Source organism: Suncus etruscus, chromosome 9, assembly GCF_024139225.1.
Source record: "Suncus etruscus isolate mSunEtr1 chromosome 9, mSunEtr1.pri.cur, whole genome shotgun sequence".
NCBI classification, from domain to species: domain Eukaryota; kingdom Metazoa; phylum Chordata; class Mammalia; order Eulipotyphla; family Soricidae; genus Suncus; species Suncus etruscus.
Genome location: NC_064856.1, coordinates 89,972,634 through 89,996,283, shown reverse-complemented (window position 1 = coordinate 89,996,283; position 23,650 = coordinate 89,972,634). Strand labels below are relative to the sequence as shown.

The following is a 23,650-nucleotide window of genomic DNA, read 5'->3' as shown; positions in this document are numbered from 1 at the left end:
AAGATATATAGAACAACACATTTGGTAAAACACTCCATGACATTGAGACTAAAGGAGGAAACTGCACTTTCCAAACAAGTGGAATCAGATATTAACAGATGGCAATACATTAAGCTGAGAAGCTTCTGCACCTCAAAAGAAATAGTGCCCAGGATACAAGAGCCACCCACTGTGTGAAAGAAATGATTCATCCAACACCCATCAGATAAGGGGCTAATATCCAAAATATACAGAGCACTGACAGAGCTTTACAAGAAAAAAACATCTAATCCCATCAAAAACTGGGGAGAAGAAATGAATATACACTTTTATAAAAAAGAAATACAAACGGCCAAAAGGCACATGAAAAAATGCTCCTCATCACTAATCATCAGGGAGGTGCAAATCAAAACAACGATGAGATATCATCTCACACCACAGAGATTGGCATACATCACAAAGTATGAGAACTGTCAGTGCTGGTGGGGATGTGGAGAGAAAGGAACTCTTATCCACTACTGGTGGGAATGCCGTCTAGTCCAACCTCTATGGAAAGTGATATGGAGATTCCTCCAAAATCTAGAAATTAAGCTCCCATTTGACCCAGCTATTACACTTCTAGAAATATACCCTAAGAACACAAGAATACAATACAAAAACCCCTTCCTCACACCTATATTTATTGAAGCACTATTCGCAATAGCCAGGCTCTGGAAACAACCAAGATGCCCTTCAACAACGAATGGCTAAAGAAACTGTGGTACATATACACAATGGAATATTATTCAGCCGTCTGAAGAGATATAGTCATAGAATTTTCCTATACATGGATCTACATGGAATCTATCATGCTGAATGAAATAAGTCAGAGAGAGAGAGAGAGAGAGATGCAGAATAGTCTCACTCATCTATGGGTTTTAAGAAAAATAAGTCATTTTTGCAATATTCAGAGACAATGAGAGTAGGTCTGGAACTTCCAGCTCACTTCATGAAACTCACCACAAAGAGTAGTGAGTGCAGCTATAGAAATAACTACACAGAGAACTACCATAATTATGTGAATAAATGACGAACTGGAAGCCTGTCTGGAGTACAGGTGGGGGTGGGGTGGGATGGAGAAATATTTGGGACATTGGTGGTTGGAATGTTGCAATGGTGAAGGGGGGTGTTCTTTACATGACTGAAACCTAATCATAATCATAGTTGTAATCAAGATGTTTAAATAAAGAAAAAATAAAAAAAAGATATAGAAGCCTAAAATGGCTTGTATCCTGGCCCTTAGTGATGACATTCAGGTGGTATTTGATTTTCACTCACCATCATCTGAAGTCACTGTAAGGGTGTAGTTAGAAGCTGCTAGGCAGAAGTTAAGGAAATATTTAAATACTTAATAACAACAAACTTTGATTTTTAAAGTTTTATTCCTTATCAGAGCCAAACCCTACATTTTTTGCTGTCTTTGTAAACCTAGAAGCATACATTCTCACTTTTTCTGAAAAGGCAAAACCTAAATTAACCATTCTTCCTCCTAGGGAAGAGACATAAATAAATATTTTCTTTTCAGAATAGTAAGCACCATTTGTTATATTCTTAACAATAGAAAACCTTAAAATCATTATCTTTTGTAGCACAACATATCATAAATCTGTTGCTTCTTAGTAATCAAAGAAAAAAAATCTAATGCATTCAAGACATGTAGCAACCATTTCCTCTGTCAGAACTTAAACCCAAATGACTGTCTGTGTTTAATGCAGGCAAAATCTGCCACTCTTTTTGAAAAGGTTAGAACCAAAGTAGCCAATCATTTTGTTAAAAAAAAAGATATATAGTCATCTTGAAAACTCATTTCTCAACTTCTCAATCTTCTTATAGATCATAGAATTGGGGCCATATTTGAAACCTCGTTCAGGGATTTTAAATCCCCACCTCCCATCCCCTAGACATGTATGTTGACAATTCCTGTTTTCCATCCACTATGACATATTTTTTCAATTCTCCAGGAGCTTAACAAAAACTAGAGAATTAAATAGCAAAGGCATAACCATTGTCCAAAAAGAAGCTTTATTTTTATTTTCTTTCATTTTGCCACTGTGTTCTTGTAGAATTTATCTTGATCTTATTTTATAAAGAAACTCTGAGTAGGAAGAATCAGTCTCTGTGGTGGGAGACCAGTCGAAATGCAATGATTTAGTATAATATGCTTCCTTTAGTTTTCTAGTAAGTGCTATTTTGTATTTATCAAATTAAAATTTTGCTGCTGGGGAACTGGAAATTTACTACAAAGGGTTGAGTACTTGTCTTGTGCATGGTTGGCCCATATCCTGAAATCCCATAAGTTCCCACAAGCAATGCCAATAGTAATTCATGAACATAGAGCCAGATGTAAATCCTGAGCACTTCTGGGTATGTTCTCAAAACAAAACAAAACAAAAAAAGAAAAGAAAAGAAAAAGCTTTGTCTGGTAAAAAAAAAAAAACAACAACAAAATTTGTGGTAGGTAAAGGGCCTGGTTTAAGGTGGCTTAAAATTAGGAGTTTGCTTAAAAATGTTTTTGTCAACTCTTGAATCTCAATTTCTTTTTCTATTTTTGAAAACTCTAACCAACTAAAAAATTTTATTTTTTTCCTTGCCTACTTTGAGTTTCAAAAAGGCTAGCAAAAATTGGCACCTTTTTAAGGTTTACTTGTCTGCTGGCTATTTCTCTCATTCACTGTGTGTACCCTAAATATTTTATGGTCCTTTGTGCAAGTTCATATTGAATGCCCCACAGTGAACATGAAAATGTTATCAGGGACTTAGATTTGTTCCCAAACTCGTGGGTTCTTAAGTATTGCATGAAAGATTTTCATAAAAATCTCAAGATGCTTAGAAGTCAGTTTATTGTCAGTTTAACTAGATGAACACTGGAACTTCCCCAATAATCTATTTTTGAGTGCATTTATCTCACAAGAATTTAATCTAAAGGATGTTCAAACAAGTAGTATATGAAGTCATAAATTGTGAGTGAGGTTACATTATGTCACATGCCTAGCAAGTTAAATGGAAAGTTCTTTGAATAACTTATTTTTATGCAAGTGCACATACATACTTGTTTAAATGTGACATTTTACAAGAACTTTACTGAGATGAACTGATAAATCTATTAAATATAGATGTTACTATTACTATTGTAATAGTTAGTTACTATAAAAATTAGGTTATAGTGGATTTAACTTGACTAAAATTTTCTGCATCGTTTGAACTTTAAGCTATATTTAGACGTTTTTTAGTAATCTTGCATTTTATTCTTTTATTATTTTTTAATATTTTTTATTTAAACACCTTGATTACAAACATGATTGTGGCTGGGTTTCAGTCATATCAGATGACACCCCCCCATCACCAGTGCAACAGTCCCATCACCAATGACCCAATTATCCCTCTTCCCCTCCCCACCCCTACCTGTACTCTAGACAGGCTTTCCACTTCCCTCATATATTCTCATTGTTAGGACAGTTCGCAATGTGGTTATTTCTCTAACTAAACTCATCACTCTTTGTGGTGAGATTCATGAGGTCGGCTATAACATCAAGCCCTCCTCTCTTTTGTCTCAAAAAATTGTTGAGAAATGTCTTTCATTTTTCTTAAAACCCATAGATGAGTGAGACCATTCTCCATCTTTCTCTTTCTCTCTGACTTATTTCACTCAGCATAATAGATTCCATGTACATCCATGTATAGGAAAATTTCAACCAACATTCTATTTTTACGAGGAATAACTTCACTAATTCTGTCCATCAATGCTTGGTATAGGGTACAACATCCTGGTTCTGTCCCTCACTGTCTGTTCACATACTGTGTACTGTAATCTGATCTGTGCCATTCTCTGTTCAGTGTATGTGTTCTTGGACTGAAATCTGTAGTTGGAACCAAGTAACCTATGTTTCCTTGATGGGCTTGCAGGTTGTTACTCTGTGTAGGGCCTGAACTTGATTGTGTATAGATTGGAATGTTTAAGGTCTATTATCTTAGTAACATTTTAGGCATATACATGAGTTTTGTATTTTTGTTTTTTAGGCCACATCCAGTCATACTCAGGATTTACTTCTGGCTATGGGTTCAGAAATTGCTCCTGGCTTAGGGGACCAGATCAAATGGGGCACCAGAGGATCAGACCGTGGTCCATCCTAGGCTAGTGCACACAAGGCAGGTGCCTTACTGCTTGTGCCACCACTCTGGCCCCAATATATATGAGGATTATTAAAATAGTATTCATAGTGTACACAGTGTACATTAGATACTCAGAGTACAAATAATTAGAAAATAATTAATAAATAATTAGAAGACTGTAAACTTGGTCAATATATTTCCCTTAGTTACCAGGCTCTGACATTCTATTTTTGAGTCTATCTGTGATTATTAAGTTTCCATGGTTCACTTTAATTAATAATATTAAAATTAACATATATGTGTATATGTACATTTATGTACATATTGTATATGTATCCCATTAGTCCCCCCACTAAGCACTGCCAGTAGTGCTTCCTGAGTACAGAGCCAGAAGTAAGTGTGGGTCAAAAAACCAACCAACCAAATAAATAAATTTGTTCATATAAAATTACAAAAAAAAACTTCACTAAAATAAAATAATTTCACTGCTGTGAAGGAAAGTAAACTCAATGTTTTAGACTTAAAGTTCTATGTTTCATGTTGAAAATATCACAATTCTTTGTTTTGACTGTTTTTCCTATTATCTAATTTACTGTCTTTTTATGTATCATGGATTGGTCAGACCATTCTTAATAAAGAAACAAAAAAAACCTAAGTCAGAAATAATAGAAGTAACAAAGTGTTTGTCTTTTGACAGGCATCTGGAAAGTCCCAATATCCTAACTTAACAAGGAAAAAAGGGCATTCAGATTTTGTGATCATTATCTGAGGTAGGAAAATTTCTAGGTGTGAGGATAAACAGAGCTTCAACAATGTACATTTAAAAAAAGTGCAAAAAGAAAAAGAAGAAAGAAAAAAACCTAAAGTTTAGAAGGAAGTCAACCAGATATAGTCTTTGTTAGTGTTGATAGTTGTGTTATCAGGGATAAAAAGTAGAAGGGCTGAGAAACAGAGAAAAGCTTTCACAATTAAAATCATCATTTTCTGGAGCTGGAGAGATAGCATGGAGGTAAGACATTTGCCTTTCATGTAGAAGGACGGTAGTTTGAATCCCGGCATCCCATATGATCCCCTGTGTCTGCCAGGGGTGATTTCTGAGCAGAGTCAGGAGTAACCCCTGAGTGTTGCCGGGTGTGCCCCCACCCAATAAAAAAAAGCATCATTTATTATCTTTTATAGGGTTAACTAAAAATTTTCACTTCTGCTCAAAATTCATTCTACAATGAATAGACCGATGCAGACATCACTGTAAGACTGTAAGATACTGATTTAATTTCCTTTGGAGAGTGTCAGAATGCAATGGAAATCATCTTGAACTTCTGTTGTTTGGTGTGACTGGACAAATAATTAAACAAACATCAGAAAGATTGATAAGAAACGAGTAAGGAAAAATATATTAATAATATGTCAAATTTCTGCCACATGTAACAGGAAAGGTCTGGCTCTGCAGCTGGTTGGGTGGGAAAATGTTTATCTTTGCTACAAACTGGCAGGTTTCAAAAGGCAAAGTCATATCTTCAAAGGAATGGTCTAAATTGTAGATGACTTGAGTGAAGTGTGAAGCCTGGGAGGTAGTCACAAGAAACAGCACTCCCACCTTGCTATGTTCTTCCCCTCACTAGTACAGTCAACTATGAGCACCTACAGGGGGCATGGTCTCTTGTGTTCCACAAGCCCCAGGAGGCAGCCATTATGCTGTGCTTTGTGTCTACGTGTTTTGCAAGAGTGGCAACTGATGCCACCACTCAAGTTCTATGGGGACTGTAGACTTATATTGAATCCAGATTTATTCATTTCAGGTAATGGAAAGTCAAGCCTCATTGTAACACTTTTCTTCAAAGAAAAGAGATAAAATAATAAAGCAAAAATAGTTTTATTGAGATAAATAAATACATTTATAAGAAAACAGAGAAAAGAGGAAGATAAAAAGGGAGTGAATAGAGGGAGGGAGTGGAGGAAGGAGGAAGGAGTGAGGGACAGATGTTCTCATAAATACTGGCTTCTCCAGATAGGAAAAGCAAAGAATAGCCAATAACAGAAAGTTCTCTGTAATCTCTCCATATTGTCATGCCCTGAAATCCCTGACAAATTAATCTAGATATTGTCACAGAAAAATCCTTGGGCTTAACTGTACTTTCTGTTTTTCACCAGAAATTATGTTCTTCTGTAGCTTCTCCTTTTCTATAGGATTCCATTCTCTTAATAGGTAGCTCAGTTTAGATCTTACTGGTGCTTCAGCTTCTCCATCTGCAAAGAGCTGAGGATTTCCATTACAGAGGTCTGTCATTCCTCATGTCTTTGGGCTACTTCAGTCTTGAACAATTTCTTAAGTTTTATTATTTATTAGAATCTCATTACTAGGGCCTCTCTAACTACCTGCTACACCAACACAAGAGATATGAGCAGTGAGGGGCCTGAATAATGGCACAGCAGTAGGCATTTGCCTTGCACACAGACAGCGCTGACCCAGGATTGACCATGGTTCGATCTTCCAGCATCCCATATGGCCCCCCAAGCCAGGAGCAACTTCTAAGCACACAGCCAGGATTATGCAAGTTTCTATAGTACACTCTTAAGTGTGAAAGCATGAAAGTCCACATTTTAAAGGGGAGAGATGTATGTGACATATGCTTGGGTACTATGTAATTGGGCTAGCAGCCCTAAGGCATCCAGGGAGCAGACGTGCAAATCTCTTTTGTTCCAAGCTAGTTTCTATAGTATTTCTCCCAACCTTTTCCACATGGGGCTTTCTATCTAGGTTGAGTAGTTGATCTAATTAGACCTTCCTTTCCTGGCCTTTGTTTCAATTGAAGGACTCTTAACAATTTCAATATCTATAAGATGTAGTCTTAGGGCTAAGGACAAGAGTAAATGCTTCAAATTTCACTTCTTCCATTTATTATTTCCCAAGAAATTTTATTATAGCCCAAGAACTCATTGCCATGTGGAGTGCCTGTCCTTATCTACATGCCTGATTCAAAAGTATAGATTTCAAGAGGAGAGATGCAGCCAGCATGTGCCCACGAACCATGTTCCCAGGCAACACATATGCACAGAAGTGGACCCAAGCAGAAGAGTCAAGTGAGACAAGAGAGTCTTCCATTGATCCAAATCAGCATATATAGGATTTCTCCCAATGTACCTCACAGAAGGCTTTCTTCTTTTTCTTGCTAAAGTGGTTGCCTAGAGGAAGGGTTGGGAGCTATTTGATGGCCTTCTTTGATATATTTGGTGTGAACTGTTTTTTTTTCCGATAGTTTCTCTTCTCAGGCCTGAGTGCACAAGATGGGTACTGACAGCCTTAGTGCTAGTGTTAAGAATAACTTCTGAAAAATTCCACCTCTTGGTTTTATTACAGTCCAAGAACTTTTATTACACCCCAATAATTGATTGTCATTGAATACCCTTCCCTGTCTCCCTGTCTGACTGCTTCACAAGTATAGAGAAATTTTCAGTTCCTAAATTTCTTTGTGCATGTTGCACGCAAGGTCAGAACCAGAAAACATTTGTGACATATTTTTCAGGCATATCTTTAAAACACTTGTTAGTGTTACAATGCATCAGGCTTTGGTCTTCAAGCAGTCAAAATTGGAAGCAAAGTGTTGAGATCCAGAGTTAAAGGATGAGACCACACAATTGAAATAAAGCCAAGCAAATCTTTATTCAACCTACCAACAAACTACAAACTAACTGAACTCATCAAGGCCATTTTCCACAAGAGACACCCCTACCAGGGTCACAAGCAAGGTTATAGGGAATAGAAGCAGGAAGTCTTGATTTTAAATTGATTAGCTGTTGTCTAGGGTGTTTCTAGGGTATTTCAGCATTGGCTTAATGTCTAGGGCAGTATATTATAATTTATAGGGCCTTGGCATCTGCTTTACTATTTTGAGATAGAAAATTAGCCTTTAAACAAAAACTTAGCCTTGTTAGCCTTAATAAAAACATTACATTGGTTCAACAAAATAGAGTTTCTTCTGCTTCACAGGAGAAAACATTTAATGGCCAAATTTATAAGATATTTTAAGAAAGAAAGGGTAAAGCCAGGAAGGTTCCCATTATTCAGGAGGGATCTTCTCATTAGGATTACAGAGAAAGGTCAAAAGTCTTCTCTTTATATTTTCTAAACTGAAGGGAGGCTGATATCTTTTCATTGTGTTTAAAATGTATGGACAAGAAAATAGGCGGGGAAGATGGTCCACCAGATGACTTTTATAGTAGAGCCTTTCCCAAAAGCAATCTCCTGATTTGAGTCTGTCTTGAGGGTAGTGTCAAAGGGAAGAATATTGGATATTTTTATAGTTTTTCAAAATTTTGATCAAAAACATTAATTTCCTTGCATCCCCAAAGAGCTTAGAAGCATCTCAAAGGACTCTGCTCTTCAAACCTTTCGGCTATTTTAAGGCTGGTAAGAAGTTAATTTCTTTGGGTCACATTTGTTTTATTATAAAAGCAAAAGTATGTGGGAAGGAATCCCTATTTAACTACCTTCAACACCAGAAGCGAATGTGCAAGGTGAATTAGGGTAGTTAGCAAAAGAAACAACTTAAGTTTCACACTTTTCATTGAAAAGATACTAGTAAATTAGGTCTTCCCAAGCCCAGTTACAAGAGATTCCCTTAGAGAAAGATTCTTGACAGTGGTCAGTGTCTTTTAGAAAGGCAAACGTTATCCAGACTTCAAAAGTCTAACCATAAAATTGGGCTTTTGTTTTCTTCCTTCAATGAAAAGAGAAACATGGTGTTGCAGGCTAAAACAGCAGGCCATTTCATTTTTTAATGTAAGAAAGCACCACACTGTTTTCCACAGGGCAGCACCAATTTATCTTCCCACTCAGGGTGAACAGGGATTCCTTTTTTACATCCCCAACTGTACATAACATTTGTTGTCTTTCTGATAACTAGTATGGGAGTGAGGCATGGCCTCTCTATTATTACCCTGTTCTCATGTTCTTCAAGGTTTTCAAAAAAAAATATTGAGTAATAAAGATGCTCAGACTCACAGAAAATAGATAAATTTATTGAAAATAGACTAGAAAGAAATTCTCCAGCCAGAGAAAAACTTAATATAAAATGAAGTTAGGTATCGCTCATTTTTGTGGACTTTTTATAGGAAATCGGGGTTTTTGTGTTAAACCAGTGACAATATTGCAGAGAAAGCAAGAACTTTTGCAAAGCAGTCTTGCTAGTTTAGGACTATTTAGTTTCCTATTTGACTATTTGCCTAGGTATTGAACATTATCTCTTAGTTTCCTTTTAGCCTATGGTCTGGAACAGAATATATAACCTTGGCAATGCTAATAGGGGGCTTGAGGGTGACATATGTGAAGGGAGGGGAGCCTAGTGAAGAGAATCTTCTGCTTTTTTGCCCTTTCTACCCACCTCTGCCACCCAGGGAAGTAAGTGGGGAGATCCAAGATGGTGAGCCTCACTCTTTGCAAGGAAGGAAAGTCAGTTCTAGACCTTACCAAGGCCTTCCAGCTCCATAGCTTTTCATTTGGAGAAAAATTTTAGGAGAATAGCAATGAAATAAAGATAGGTTTTATTTAGATATTTTGAGGAAGAGGGGCCCAGAGCAATAGGGGGTATAGTACTTGCCTCACATGCAGCTAGCCCTGATTGGCTCTACTGCATTCCATGTACTCTCTGGAGAACCACCAGCAATGATTCCTGAGGTAGAGCCAGAAGGAACCTGTGAGCACTGCCAGTTATGGCCCAAAAAGCAAACAAATCAAACAAAAAAATAAAAAGAAGAAAAAAAAAGAAGAAGGAAAGAAAGAAAGAAAGAAAGAAAGAAAGAAAGAAAGAAAGAAAGAAAGAAAGAAAGAAAGAAAGAAAGAAAGAAAGAAAGAAAGAAAGAAAGAAAGAAAGAAAGAAAGAAAGAAAGAAAGAAAGAAAGAAAGAAAGAGAGAGAGAGAGAAAGAAAGAAAGAACGAGAGAGAGAGAGAAAGAAAGAAAGAACGAGAGAGAGAGAAAGAAAGAAAGAAAGAAAGAAAGAAAGAAAGAAAGAAAGAAAGAAAGAAAGAAAGAAAGAAAGAAAGAAAGAAGAGAAGAGAGAGAGAAAGAGAAGAAAGAAAGAAGAGAAAGAAAGAAAGAAAGAAAGAAAGAGAGAGAGAGAGAGAGAGAGAGAGAGAGAAAGAAAGAAAGAAAGAAAGAAAGAAGAAAGAAAGAAAGAAAGAAAGAAAGAAAGAAAGAAAGAAAGAAAGAAAGAAGAAGAAAGAAAGAAAGAAAGAAAGAAAGAAAGAAAGAAAGAAAGAAAGAAAGAAAGAAAGAAAGAAAGAAAGAAAGAAAGAAAGAAAGAAAGAAAGAAAGAAAGAAAGAAAGAAAGAAAGAAAGAAAGAAAGAAAGAAAGAAAGAAAGAAAGAAAGAAGAAAGAAATTTTGAGTAAGGGAAGGGAGAGAACAAGAGAGCTCTTTCAAAGGAAGTTCACATTTCTCCAAAGGCTGAGAGAGCCACAGTATACTACCCAGTATGAAAATATGAAAGCACAGATCTCAAGAAGGGAGAGGCAAGTGACATATACATGCTAGTATCATGCACATGGGCTGGCAACACACGTGTGAGATATTCTTTTGTTCCAATTTGGATTTTAGAGGTTTTCTCCCAACCTACCTCACTCACATGGAATTTTCTACCTAGGCTAAGAGTTCATTGCCAGGGTAGTGACCAAGGGGGAACAACTCAGGGGAGTTGATGGTCTTCTTTGACATTTCATTTCTGGCCTTTGCTCCTGCTAGAGCTTCTCTTGGAAAGGGCTTTCAGTCTTCACTTGGCTACAGAGGCACTGGGTAAAGGTTTTTCAAAATAATTTCTCCAAATCCCATCTCTTGATTTTTATTACATCCCAATAACTTTTATTTCATGTAAAAATCAATTGCCACGGCCGGGCGGTGGCGCTGGAGGTAAGGTGCCTGCCTTGCCTGCGCTAGCCTAGGACGGACCACGGTTCGATCCCCCGGCGTCCCATATGGTCCCCCAGGAAGCCAGGAGCAACTTCTGAGCACATAGCCAGGAGTAACCCCTGAGCGTCACAGGGTGTGGCCCAAAAACCAAAAAAAAAAAAAAAAAAATCAATTGCCACAATGATTCCTTCCCTTCCTACTTGACTGTCTCATTGTGAAACTGTTAACTTCCTATTCTCAGAAAAATCCCAGAAATTTGTAGGAGTATCTAAAATTTGCTAGGAGCAACTGACAAGGGTATACTGAAGCTTGCTCTTTCATTACTATTTGCAGTAAGAGATAGGACATAAGATCCAGTCCAAGAGTCTTAGGAAGAAGACTTACAAGTCTATTTTACTTTGCCTCAGTTGCCTATATCTATAATTCCACATTAATCCATGATTTTTAAGCCTAGAGGAGACAAGAGGAGACAAATCTGCAAGGTTATAATGCCAGTTCTATCGGTTAAAAAGTCAGGCCTGCCAAGGGACTGAGAATAGAAGAACCCAAGCCATGGAAGACTATATGAGATGCTGAGGATCACACAGAGGTCCGTCCTGGGTCAGCAGCGTGTGAAGCAAACACCTTACCACTGTGTCATCTTTCTAGCCCAAATATATCCATAATTTTGTTACTTAACTGACATTTACTTGACTGAACTGTCATTCAGTTCCTTATAAAAGTCTCCCACTGTCACATTCTTTATCCTCATTCTCTGAAAGCTTGTGTAGTTTGTTCAGACCTATTGAAGAAATGTATACCAACATGAACAAGACATAAACTATGATGCATTGAGTGTGTCAAGATTGGTTCATTGACTGTTAACAAATGTACAATTTTTTTCATGAATGTTACTAATGAAGAAGGATATGCAAGTATTAGTAAACACACAAATATTTCTGTCTTTCTCTAAAAAAAAAAAAAGAAAAAAGAAAAGAATGACTCAAGCCAGCCAAGATCAAGTATTTTTCATTTCACCTAAGTATATACCCATAATTGGAAAATTTTCTTAGTGGATTGAGGTTAGTTTGGATTTATCTAGACTGATTAATAAAAAAAGAACCTTACATTCATAGCACACACATAATGTACTGACATAATCTCATACCTAGGGTATGAGTAATGAGTAATGGGTATTAACAGTTGGAGATTGAAAGTCAATTGTTTCCTCAGTATAAAGAGCTGTTTCAATTATTTTTAATATATGTTTTTGAAACCCAACTATTGAAACAGGGAGAAGTTGTTGAGGTGATTACTTTTTGTTGTCAGTTAGACTATCCATAAAGGTCTTGTGTTCTCTAGATTATCCAGCAATGTCACCCTTGTGACATTTGATATCACCAATAATTTTTTTTTCTTTAGGGAATATCCCTTGCTTGCTATGCTTTTGTCCTGATCAAGGGCTATATCAAATGAGCTTAATTTGTACTTCCCTGCTGATTAGTAATTTTAACCATGTCTATACCTTCTTGTGAAAACTTTCTGTTAAGGGATCAGGATCTCTCTGCAATCAAATAGCTTTGCTATTTTTTTTATTTTTATTTGCTTTTTTTATGCACGGTGGTTTACAACTTTATCAATGGTAGAGTTTCATACATAAAATATGCAAGCATCACACTACAAGTCTACTAGACTTTCTGGTTCCTTTCACCATTATCTCAGTGTCCCCCTTACCTCCAATCTATATGCCTCATGCTACCTACTTAAGACTAGTCTTCAATTTTCATTATATTTAGGTATTTATTATGACCTTACTATGCTTTTTATAGCTCATATATTAGGAATATCATTGTATCTCAGTCCTTTAACTTCTAAGTAAATTCATGTACCATGGTACTCTTCAGATCCATCCACGTAGAGAAAATAGATTGATTTTATCTTTTCTTATAGCTGGGTTGTACTTCATTGTGTATACCTAACATTATGTATTCATTCACTGTTCTTAGAGTTATTTCTAAATTTTGTCTTTTGTGAAGTGATCCAATGAACATAAGAATACACATACTTTTTCTAAGTAAAGTTTTAGGGCCCTTATGATAGATGCCAAAGAGTGAAATTGCTATATTATATGGGCAATCAATTTTTAGATTTTTGGGGAGTATCCATATTGTTTTCAAAAGAACTGGATGAGTTTTAGTGTCATCAGTATTAAAGATGAATGAGGGAAGCTTTTCCCTACATCTACAAAATAGGCTACTTTTTGTTTTTGTATTTAATTTTTGTTATTTTTGATTTAACTCATTTAATTCTTCAATAGGTAACATGGTTAAATATAGTTAATATTTATGGTTTAGGTACACACAGCTACTATACCACCACTAAAATACCCAAGCCTTTCCACCACTGTCTTTATATTACTTTTATCATCCCATTCAGCTTCTGTCTACACTAGAACATTCCATAAAAAATAATAAAATTTCAATAAAAATCTAGTTTGAGGAAGATTGACAGATACAATATGAGGTAAATTGCCTCCCAATTAATTCCTTACAGACATCTAGCATTCACTTTGTTCAGGTTAAGAGTATAACTGCAAATCAAATCTCACTATTCTTACCAACAGAAATATTTATTTTTTATTTCATTTTCCTTAAAACTAACACAGTTGCCGATGGGTTAAAAAAAATCTGTGTAATGAATAAAAGATCCACGTTCCTTTCCACTTTGAATGTCAACTGTGAATAATATTTCTTTCTCTGGGCTTATTTTCCAGTTTTGGAGATTTTTATATTCAAGCAATAGAGGTATTTCCATTTTCTGTGAAATATACAATAGATAGTATTCTTTAAAACATGAAGCTTTTCTTAGATAGTCATTTTGCTTCTCCCAAAGATATTGTGCATGTAAGAAACCTGGGCATTAAAAGAATGGATATTGTTTAATAGTATTTGAAACATGTGATCCCAAATCAGTTAGAAGAATAGAATCACAGATGTGCTCATGCAACCTCCCGGTGAAGAGAACTGAATTTGGAAAGACATGCACTTCATTTCCTGAAGACACAATAGTAATATGGTGATGAAAACAGGCTATAATTTCTTGAATCTGTGGTGCATGACTCATATGGAAAGAGGTGACTTTTTTTTTTTTTTAGGATTTGTTTAGTATCATTTGCTGATTTAGCTAGATAAAATGCAGCTGTCTCTCCAAATTACACAACTGGATTCACCCCATCTACTAATTCCTGGTGGAGTTGTAAAGATACCTTTACGGGCAATTTTCTTCTCGGTGCAAAGAATCCTAATTTAGATGCCAGCAAATATACCACCCTTGTAGTTTCTATTCACAAATTCCATCTCTTTTAGAAACACTTGGCAAAGGAGATTCTGCTATCTGAATGCTCATGTCACTATTTAAAGGGATTTCAAAAATATCTCTGGGCCCACGTTGATTCAGAAAGGATGTCCAAACTGTCATTTACTTGTTTCTTTCACTTGGAGTCACATAAACAATTTGTCAATTGTTCATTGAATATAGATGGAAAAAGTATTATTCCTCAAGAATCAAGACACCTCTCCTTGTGTCTTTCTTTCCCAGAACTTGCTTGTGATTCTTCTAGAAAGAACATTCAAAGACTATTTTCTTTTCCTTTCTTTCTCTCTTTCTTTCTTTTTATTTTGTTTTTTTTTTTGTTTTTGTTTTGGGTCATAACCAGCAGCACTTAGGGGTCACTTCTGGCTCTGCACTCAGAAATCACTCCTGACAGGGTCGAGGGACCATAAGGGATGCCGGGAATCAAAACAGAATCTGTCCAGGGATTGCAGTGTGCAAAGCAAACACCCTACTGCTGTGCTGTCGCTCCAGACCCATGAAGACTATTTTCAAACTCCAGTTTCATTCAGCGTCTCCCTGGTATCTAATAATCCTAGCAACCTCCTATGACTGCTTACATTATTTCATTTCAATTTAGCTTTGGTTTGGGACTGGAGCAATAGCACAGCAGGTAGGGTATTTGCCTTGCATCCAGCTGACCCAGGTTTGATCCCCAGCTTCCTGTGCATTCCTCTGACCCTGCCAGGTATACTACTTTTGAGTGTGGAGCCATGAGTAAAGCCTTAACACCCATTGGGTGTGGCTCAAAAACAAACAACAAACAAACAAAAAACAACAGCAAAATTTAACCCTGGTCCACAAATACTTTTCCTTTTGAGTACACATTACTGTCTCCTCCTGGCTGGAGAATGGGTTACAACACCATCTATCAAGTCTACATTAGCACTTATGAAGCTTTTAACACATTTAGATTTTAGATATGAAGTTCTCTGGGAATGCCCCCACAGAATAGCTGCTGCCTTCACAACTTCACCAGATTTGTACATTTATTTTGGTGAAAATTCTAACTATATGATATCACCAATCCTTGTAATTTTCTTATCTACTATCTTGTCATTGTAAGCCCCAACCATATATTCATTTATACATTCAATTTAGCTTTACATAGAGACCACAGAACTAGGGTCTATGTTATATAATTAAAGTATATAATTAACTAGTTATTCTTTTTTTTTATTTTCCCACACTGAAAAGGTTATTCTGAGACACTGTACAAAATCCAAAACCTATTTGTGAATTTACATTTTGAATCCTTTCTTTTTTTTTGATGTATCACAAATAGTTTTCCCTTTATTAGTTTTTTTTAATTACACATACAACTTTTGTTTTGCTTTAGAGTTTTGTTCTTTATACTTTCTAATACAATTTTCTAATTTAGAAACGACTAGTACTAGAAACAGGATAGAATAAGCACGAGAAAATAAGGACTATGGGCACACAGAGGTAGCAGAGAGTGTTTCCATGAGTGAAACACATGAAGCGGAGAGATGAGACATTTTTTATTTAACATCAAAAAAGGTGGACTGGGATAATAAGCTATCAGAGGAGTGAGCAAAAATGTACACAATACTTGGGACTTCATGAGTGATAAAAATGCATCTATTGAAAAAATAAATGACTGGTTAAATAGTTCTTACCTGGAGAATTTTCTTTCCTATAAAATCCCAAGAATCTCTAAGGACATTTGTTATTTGTAAGGTATAGAATGATCATTAATTGCAATGTTAATCCTCAGTAATTATTTTCATTCTCTTTTATCATGTAATTTTCTTTTTCTTTTTTTTTTTTAGGAGGCATCCCTAGGTGCTTAAGGGCTATCCCCCTCCATAATGTTCCTTCAGGATGCTCTCTGAGTTTTTCTAAGAACCAGGCCATTCCAAAGATTAAAAAGGGGCTTCTCATGCAAGCATTGACCTCTATTATTTGCATCATCTTTAAGTTCTTTATTATTTAATTTTATAGTAGGAACTCATTGCTTTAAATATTTGGGATATACTTTTCGTTTTATTTGGAGGGTTTGAGGCCTCATCATCAATGTTTAGAGTCCTCTACTTTATTTGAGTTTTTTCAAGGGAGCACGCAATTCCAAAGAAAAGTGACCAGATTGTTTGATTCACACAAAAACTTGAAAAAGCTCTCACACTTCCTGCTTGCCTCCTTAGACTACAGAAAATTTGGGAAATACTAATTAAAGCAAAGTGAATCAAGAGTAGAAATGAGTTCTCTCAGGGATACTGAATGGTCTAGGTAAATTAACAAAAAATTTTAGACATTTAAGCAATTTTTGACTAAACTATAGACTCCTAAGAAATATAAATGTTTTATAATTTTACTATTTTAAAGTTACTAAGGTTGGAGATATTTTAATATGCAGCAATCACTATCATAAGAATCACACAAGTAATCACATAACAGAAGTTAGGTGCCTCTGAATAAATTATTTTATTAGGTGAAATATTTTCTTAGTTTCTATTTAATAATTAGTGTAAACATTTCAGTTATGTAACTGACAGATTAGATGCATGGTGAAAAATTATTTAGCAAAATTTCTGAAGGCCGTTATGTTAAATGAAGTAAGTCAGAGAGAGAAGGACACATAATAGATAATCTCACTGTAGCATATATAGCTATATATATTCATATATATATATAGTTAGAAAGAGAGAAATAAACAACAGAACAACACAGGGGACTAGACAGTATCAAATAATTAAAAACCCTTAACTTTTGATTACAAATATGAGATTTCCAAGTAATTGGTGATGGTGGTGGTGGGGACTGAGGAGAGAGATGAATTAGAAATGATACAGAGTGAGGGAGGATCTTGGTTATTTTAGTGAGAGTAAAGATGCAGGTCTTACTTTGTACACCTAATTCATAAATATTAAAACTACTGTAACAAAGTTCCTAAACTATACTAGAAACAGAGGTATTGTTATGCATAAATTATTAGAATTACAAAATATCCTGACATGCCATCAATCACTAAAGATGGATATAATCATGAATGGGATAATCACTTCCATCAGTGTGATAAATAGTAATGGAAGATATTAGTTTAGTTCTACTCATACTTCTTTTTGGGGTTGGGGTTTGGGGCCACACTAGGCAGTGCTCAGCTGTTATTTCTGGCTCTGCCCTCAGGAATCACTCCTGGTAGGCTCCAGGAACAATATAGGATGCCAGGATGAAATCCGGGGCAGCCATGTGCAAGGTAAATGTCATACCCTCTGTGCTATTGCTCTGGTCCTAGATAATCATGCTTTATGAACTAAAATAACTAGAGTGCAAACTCTTAATCTCTGTCACTTTTTAATTTTGTGCACCTATTTCAAACCTCAACTTCCTAGTTGTTATCTCTTAAAACAGGGTGCCAATTGCACTTGCTTCATAAAATTGTTGGGAGGATTACATATATCTATATTATATCCTTGGCACTTGTTAGCTATTATTAAATATAAATTATCATTAACTTTTAAGTAAGAAAAACAGAAAAGTCAAACTATATTGAACTGGAACTGAATAGTGGAATAATTACTAAGTAGGTATCGTCAAGAAGAAATTTCCTTAAAAAAATTTTAAAAACATGATTAGTGAGGTGACTCAAAAGAATAAATTCATGCTTTATGTATGTGCAGAACCCAGAATCCATTATTGCACTGTGTATCTCCCCTCCAGGACCATTAGTTGTATCCCTAATGCCATCAAGAGCATCTCTGTGACCATGCTACTCCCCACAAAAATAAAAACTCAAATAGCAATTTGCAAATTTATTTGGATTTCAATATATTCAATTGTATCTCCAGGGATACTAAAAACCATTCAAATATTTTCTATTTCTAAATAACAAAAGTTTTGGTATATTATATCTGCTTAGACTCAAACAAACTTTATGAATATAGAATATAATTGCTTTCATTAAGCAATTAATAAATTAGGTAGCATCCCAACACTCAAGCAGAAAGATACTGATTTTGAAATGAAAGGATTTTTTTTGAATAGCCAGGAAGATTGTGGATAGTGTTAATAACAAAAGAAAAGAAGAGAATGAGCATCTCAAGGAAGACATGTTGTCTCAGGTGAAGGCAAGGATATCTGCATCGTAGATCACACATTACTGCTGAGAAGAAGAAGTCCAAGGCCAGAGAACTGGTGCAGGAATTAAGGCATTTGCTTTGCATACAGCCAAGCCTGATTTGAATCTTTAGCACTGCATATGGTCCCCCTAGAACTGCCATGAGCACAGAACCAGGAATAATCCACACTTCTGGGTATATTTGTACCAAACTGCTTCTCATCTCTCTCAAAAAATAAAGAACTAAAAACTCTAGATTAATAGGTTTAAAATATTTAGAAGATAAAAATACAATTAGTTATTCAGTCTTTGAGGTTTGCCACTACCTCATTTTCATTATGATACTTTTCTCTTCTTTTTGTCTTTTATTTTCTTTTATCATTTCTCTTTCCATTCTTTTTTCCTTCCTTCCTCATTCCTTTCACTCTTCTCTTCTTTCTTCCTTCCCCCCTTCCTTTTTTTTTTAATATTCCAACACTTTAAGTTCCCAATATAGGGGAAGAAAAATAAATTTCTCCTTACCTTTCTAGGCTTTTGGCTGAGATCTCACTTTATAATAAATAAAAGACAAATCTAATGGTTTACGTGTTATATATGTTATCTGTAATATATCTATAATATATCCCTCATATTTATATTTAGGTAAATGTAATGGCTCCCTGAAATGGCTCAAGCTATTACCTCAAAGAATATCTCCATCTCAAGATGGAGAGATAATGAGGATAATACAGACCATTTTGTAAGCAATGCATAGTAAAAGATCTGGTTATAATAAGGATTTTTGACTTCTGTCCCCATTGACAAGAATCTATTCTCAATTTTCTGAGAAGAGCATTAACACAAAAGGAGATGTTCCTTATAATTCTACATGCCTAATAAAGCAATTTTACATAATTTAAACATATTTTTATCAAAAATATTTGATCATAAAAAATGGCAACTAAGTACTTTTCAAATATTTTTCTATGTTAGTATTTTCTTTAATAATACCCTAAAATAAATTTTAGGCAACATGGCATATTCTGTAGTGGCAAATTCTACTATCTTCAATGATGAAATATTACTTTGCTATGAATATAACTTTATAAGTTAGTTGGTCTAAAGAAGTTAATTCATAGTTATTGTGTAGGACTATGTAATGCTTGAGTGAATCATCCCAATAGGTTCACTAGTTCCAGAATAGCATAGCAAAGAAAAAAGGATATATGTATATATATATATATATATGTGTGTGTGTGTGTGTGTGTGTGTGTGTGTGTGTGTGTGTGTGTGTCACTTAATATTGAGCAAGTCATGGAGTAGGGATTCTCTGCTTTTCTTAGGAGAAAGCCTTTATTTAAAAAACAAACTTTAGCTTGCTCTGAAGAAACTTGGGATGCCGTTTTGTCTTGAGTCAAGTTCCCTGATTAATTTTTAGGTTGGATTTCTTGATAACTTGAGAGTCAAATTTAGTACTTAGATCAAATCACTGTTATTTTACTTTTTGAAGTGCATTTTTGGGGGGTCAATATCTAAGCAGTACTCAGGAGAACTGTGGGACACTTCCAGCACTACTTAGGGTAGAATGTGGTATTTGGGATAAAAACTAAACACCTTTTCATGATGACATGTACTCCAGTCCTTGGAACCATCTCCCCTTTCCCAGTCATCTGATTTTAATGGTATTCATCTCAGCCATGCTATGTAAATGGATGGGTTGATTGAAGTGCAACTGCTAAGAGATATAATACTCTTTGAATAAATTTTTTCTCTAATATAGTTTTAAAATTATTTTCTTAATTATATGTCTTGTCATAATTGAAAATTATAAAATTATCATAATTTTGTATATGTTTCTGTATAAAAGTAGCTATTTAACTACAATTCTTATTGCAATAATTCATTCAATAACAAATGTGAAGGAGTGGTAATTCATTTTCCCAAAGCATTAAAATCCAGCTTAGAGTCATTGATGCTCAAGAGAGCCTGATGTCCATAACCTTTTTTCATATATGTACTTCATGTTTCATCAAACCTAGAAGAACAAAATTGCATATATTGTAAGTGAACAGATATAGGGTTCAAAATATGTGTATCTCTCTCATCAGTTTCATGCTCTTATACTGTACTTTCTTTTCCCCAACTTACAATTTTTCTCACTTTTAAGAAATAGAGTTTATATGAGAAGCCACTTAAAGACTATGCCATAAGTACTGGCCAGTTCATGATGGTTGAGTCTGAATGAATATAGGAAAGCCTAATGACAAAATTTAAGGTCATTACAGTATATATAACTAACTAATAAAGGAAAGGAAATTGCAATTTCTCTCTAGGAAGGCAAACAGCATGGAAGCCTTTGGGGCTTTTCCTGTTGGCTAAAAAGCATTGACTGTTTCTTGCAATTTTCTTTGATAGATTAATTCATTTTGAAAAGCTTTAAAGATGTTTGGTAAGTAACTAATTATCAGCTTTGAAAAATAAATCATTGGCTTTTTCCTGGCTGTCAAAGTTCCTAAACTTTTTTCCTTCCATTATTTTCAATGATTTCTGGCTTATTTTAGATCCAAACTACTCTTTGAAGCCATCTCGAGCAGCTGGTGAATACACTTTCTAGTGCTTTATTGGTTGATAAACTGTAATTGACATATAAGGGTAAGCGCTTCAAAAGGAATATTAAAGTTAGTCAAGTGCCCACTAGTGTTTTGAATGAATCAATACAGCATTCATTTAAAAACAGAAGCAATGCCATTCCTCCTCAGTGAATTTTCATTTGGATGCAATTAATAATATGTCAAAGCTCTCCAAAAGAATGGAAGCATCACAATAAATTGCAATCTGTATAGAAAACCTTATTCCTTGTTTTGCAGATACTGACATCTGAAAGGTATAGTAGGGTTAAATAGCCAGTAAATTAATAAATGTCCAGCTGTACTTTTTTTTTGCCTTTTAACTCCATGAAAGGAAATATTTGTGTGCTCTAAAGGTAATTTTAAAAAGGAACATTTGGTGTGAAACTGGGCATGTGTCTGAAATTCATTTAATAAAACTTTTCTTTTTGTGGAATGTCACTTCTCATTACAGCTTACTCACTGAAAACTTTTAAAGTCTGATCTCTCAAAACTAGAGAAATCAGCATAAATATCCCTCATGACTGAGCTTGAAATGGAAACATTTGTCTTCTTCCTTCACCCACAATTTTTAATTTAAGTCACCGCTTTCATTCTTTCTTTCTATTTCAAGGTCAAATACCTGACTGACATAAATGAATAACCACAACTTATTGTCCTTATATAATGCATTGTGACACTTACATTAAGGGCCTATATGGCATCTATAAAATGGAAGCAAAAAGAAAAAAAAAAAAAAAGAGAAACCAGACCGGACCTAGTACCATTACAGTTACAATTATTTCCCTTCATCTTTCTAAGAAGGCAGAGTGAAGCTGAAACGTGGCCCCCTCCATCCCAACAGGAGTTGATGGAAAAGCCCCATTCAGGAGCAAGGGATGTTGGAATTAAGTTGTCAAGCTGTCCTGGATGTCTTGTACACACTGAACAGGCCAATTTACTGCAACACTGCATAGGGCTGAAGTCTCCTATCTCTGCTTTACAGTGCTTTTTCCTGGTGAGATTATCCTGCTGGGCCACAAGCGCCCTCCCTACCTGCTTTTCAGCTACTCCAAGCTTCTGACTGATCTCCCCCTCCCTAGGTAATAATAATGCAATATTAAGTCTTACCTGTGACCCAGCTTGTTTGCTGGGTGAGGGTGGACTTAGCCCCCTAGCTCAGCAATCTGAAAGCAACAGTTTGCGGTGGTTGCTGCTATTTTTAAAATGTTTTTAAAGCTGCTTTGATTCCTGTGTCTTTCCCTTGGTAGCGCAAATTCCTCGCTTTCAGGTTGGCTTTTAGGGAAAAAGCAAACAGAAGGGGGGAAAAAAATTGACAATTTCTCCCACACACCTTCTTCCTAAACCTCCCAGCGTGGGGGTGGTTTGGAAGCTGCTGTTCCCATTGCGCCCTCCAGGTGGCAGCCGTGTCACACCGCAGAGATTTCGGGGCCCCGCTTCCCCGACATCAAGTGTTAACGCGACGGACCAATCAGTGCTAAGATGATGGGAGGTAATTGGGTAATTGTATTTTACTGATCACAAGCAGAGAAAGGGAGAAAAGGAAAGGGGGGACCGAAAGAGGGGTTGAGGAAGGAAGGAAAGAAGGAAAGAAAGAAGGGGACTGCAGCCTGCATTAAAAAAAAAAAAAAGATTTTGGGGGGGTACAGCTAGAGAGAGAAAGCCCAGACTGGCAGGACCCGCCGCAGGCTCTGAGAGCGCAGCTCTTGATTGGGGGAGGCAGAGGAAGACGTGGGGTGCCGGGGGAGGAAGAGAAGGAGTTGTGCAACCCAAGTGCATGGAAGGCGGATGGCGCTGAGGTCGGCTTCGAACCCGCGCGCTCCGGAGGATGCTTCTCCCCGCGGGGGACCAGCCGGCTTCGCGACGGGGATCCAACTTGTAGCTCCCCCCGAAGCCCCGACGCAGCTGGAAAAGGAGATCAGAGCTGCAGTTTTCTTCCAGAAGGAAGGAGGCGACGAACCAGCGATTAAGGATATTTTACATTTCTTTTTTTATTAATTATTTTTTTTTCTTTCCGGAGCTCCTTCGCTCCATCCTTTCTTTTTTTTTTTTTTTTTTCCTTCCTTATCCATGATTAGGATGTTGCTTTGAATTGCTCTCTCCAAGCCCCCCTGGGCCAGCCTCTCCTCCTCATCCATCCTTAATATTAATGATAATAATTAAAAAATAAAAGCTCCTTAGTTGAACTTCTGCAGCCGGATCCGTGGCCTCGCTGATGGAGGAGATGGGGACCCCGGGGCTGGACGGGGCCGCCTGCAAGGGACCGCGTCACGCGTCTCCCCCGTGATCCCCAGACCCGGCTTTGGTGACTTCTGCAACATCTGGAGGATTTGGACCTGGTGCGCTGGGGATGGACAGGCGAGGATAGAGGCCGGGGAAGCCACCTGGAGCCCTAGGAAGCCAAAAAGCAAAGGAAAAAAAAAATAATAATAAAAGAGAAAAAAATTAAAAAAGAAAAGGAAAAAGTAGCGGCTGTGCAGTTTTGGGGAGGAATGGGTTTCTTGACAGCTGATGGAGCCTTGCAATTTTTTCCTCCCTCCACTCCCTCCGCCTCCGCCCCCTTGCACC

General features: G+C 36.3%; 1 protein-coding gene across 1 annotated transcript in view; it reads left to right on the top strand.

The window, feature by feature from the left end:
* LRRC4C (leucine rich repeat containing 4C) overlaps window positions 1–23,650 on the top strand; it is a 1,094,185-nt gene that overhangs the window by 879,517 nt on the left and 191,018 nt on the right. The window lies entirely within an intron of this gene.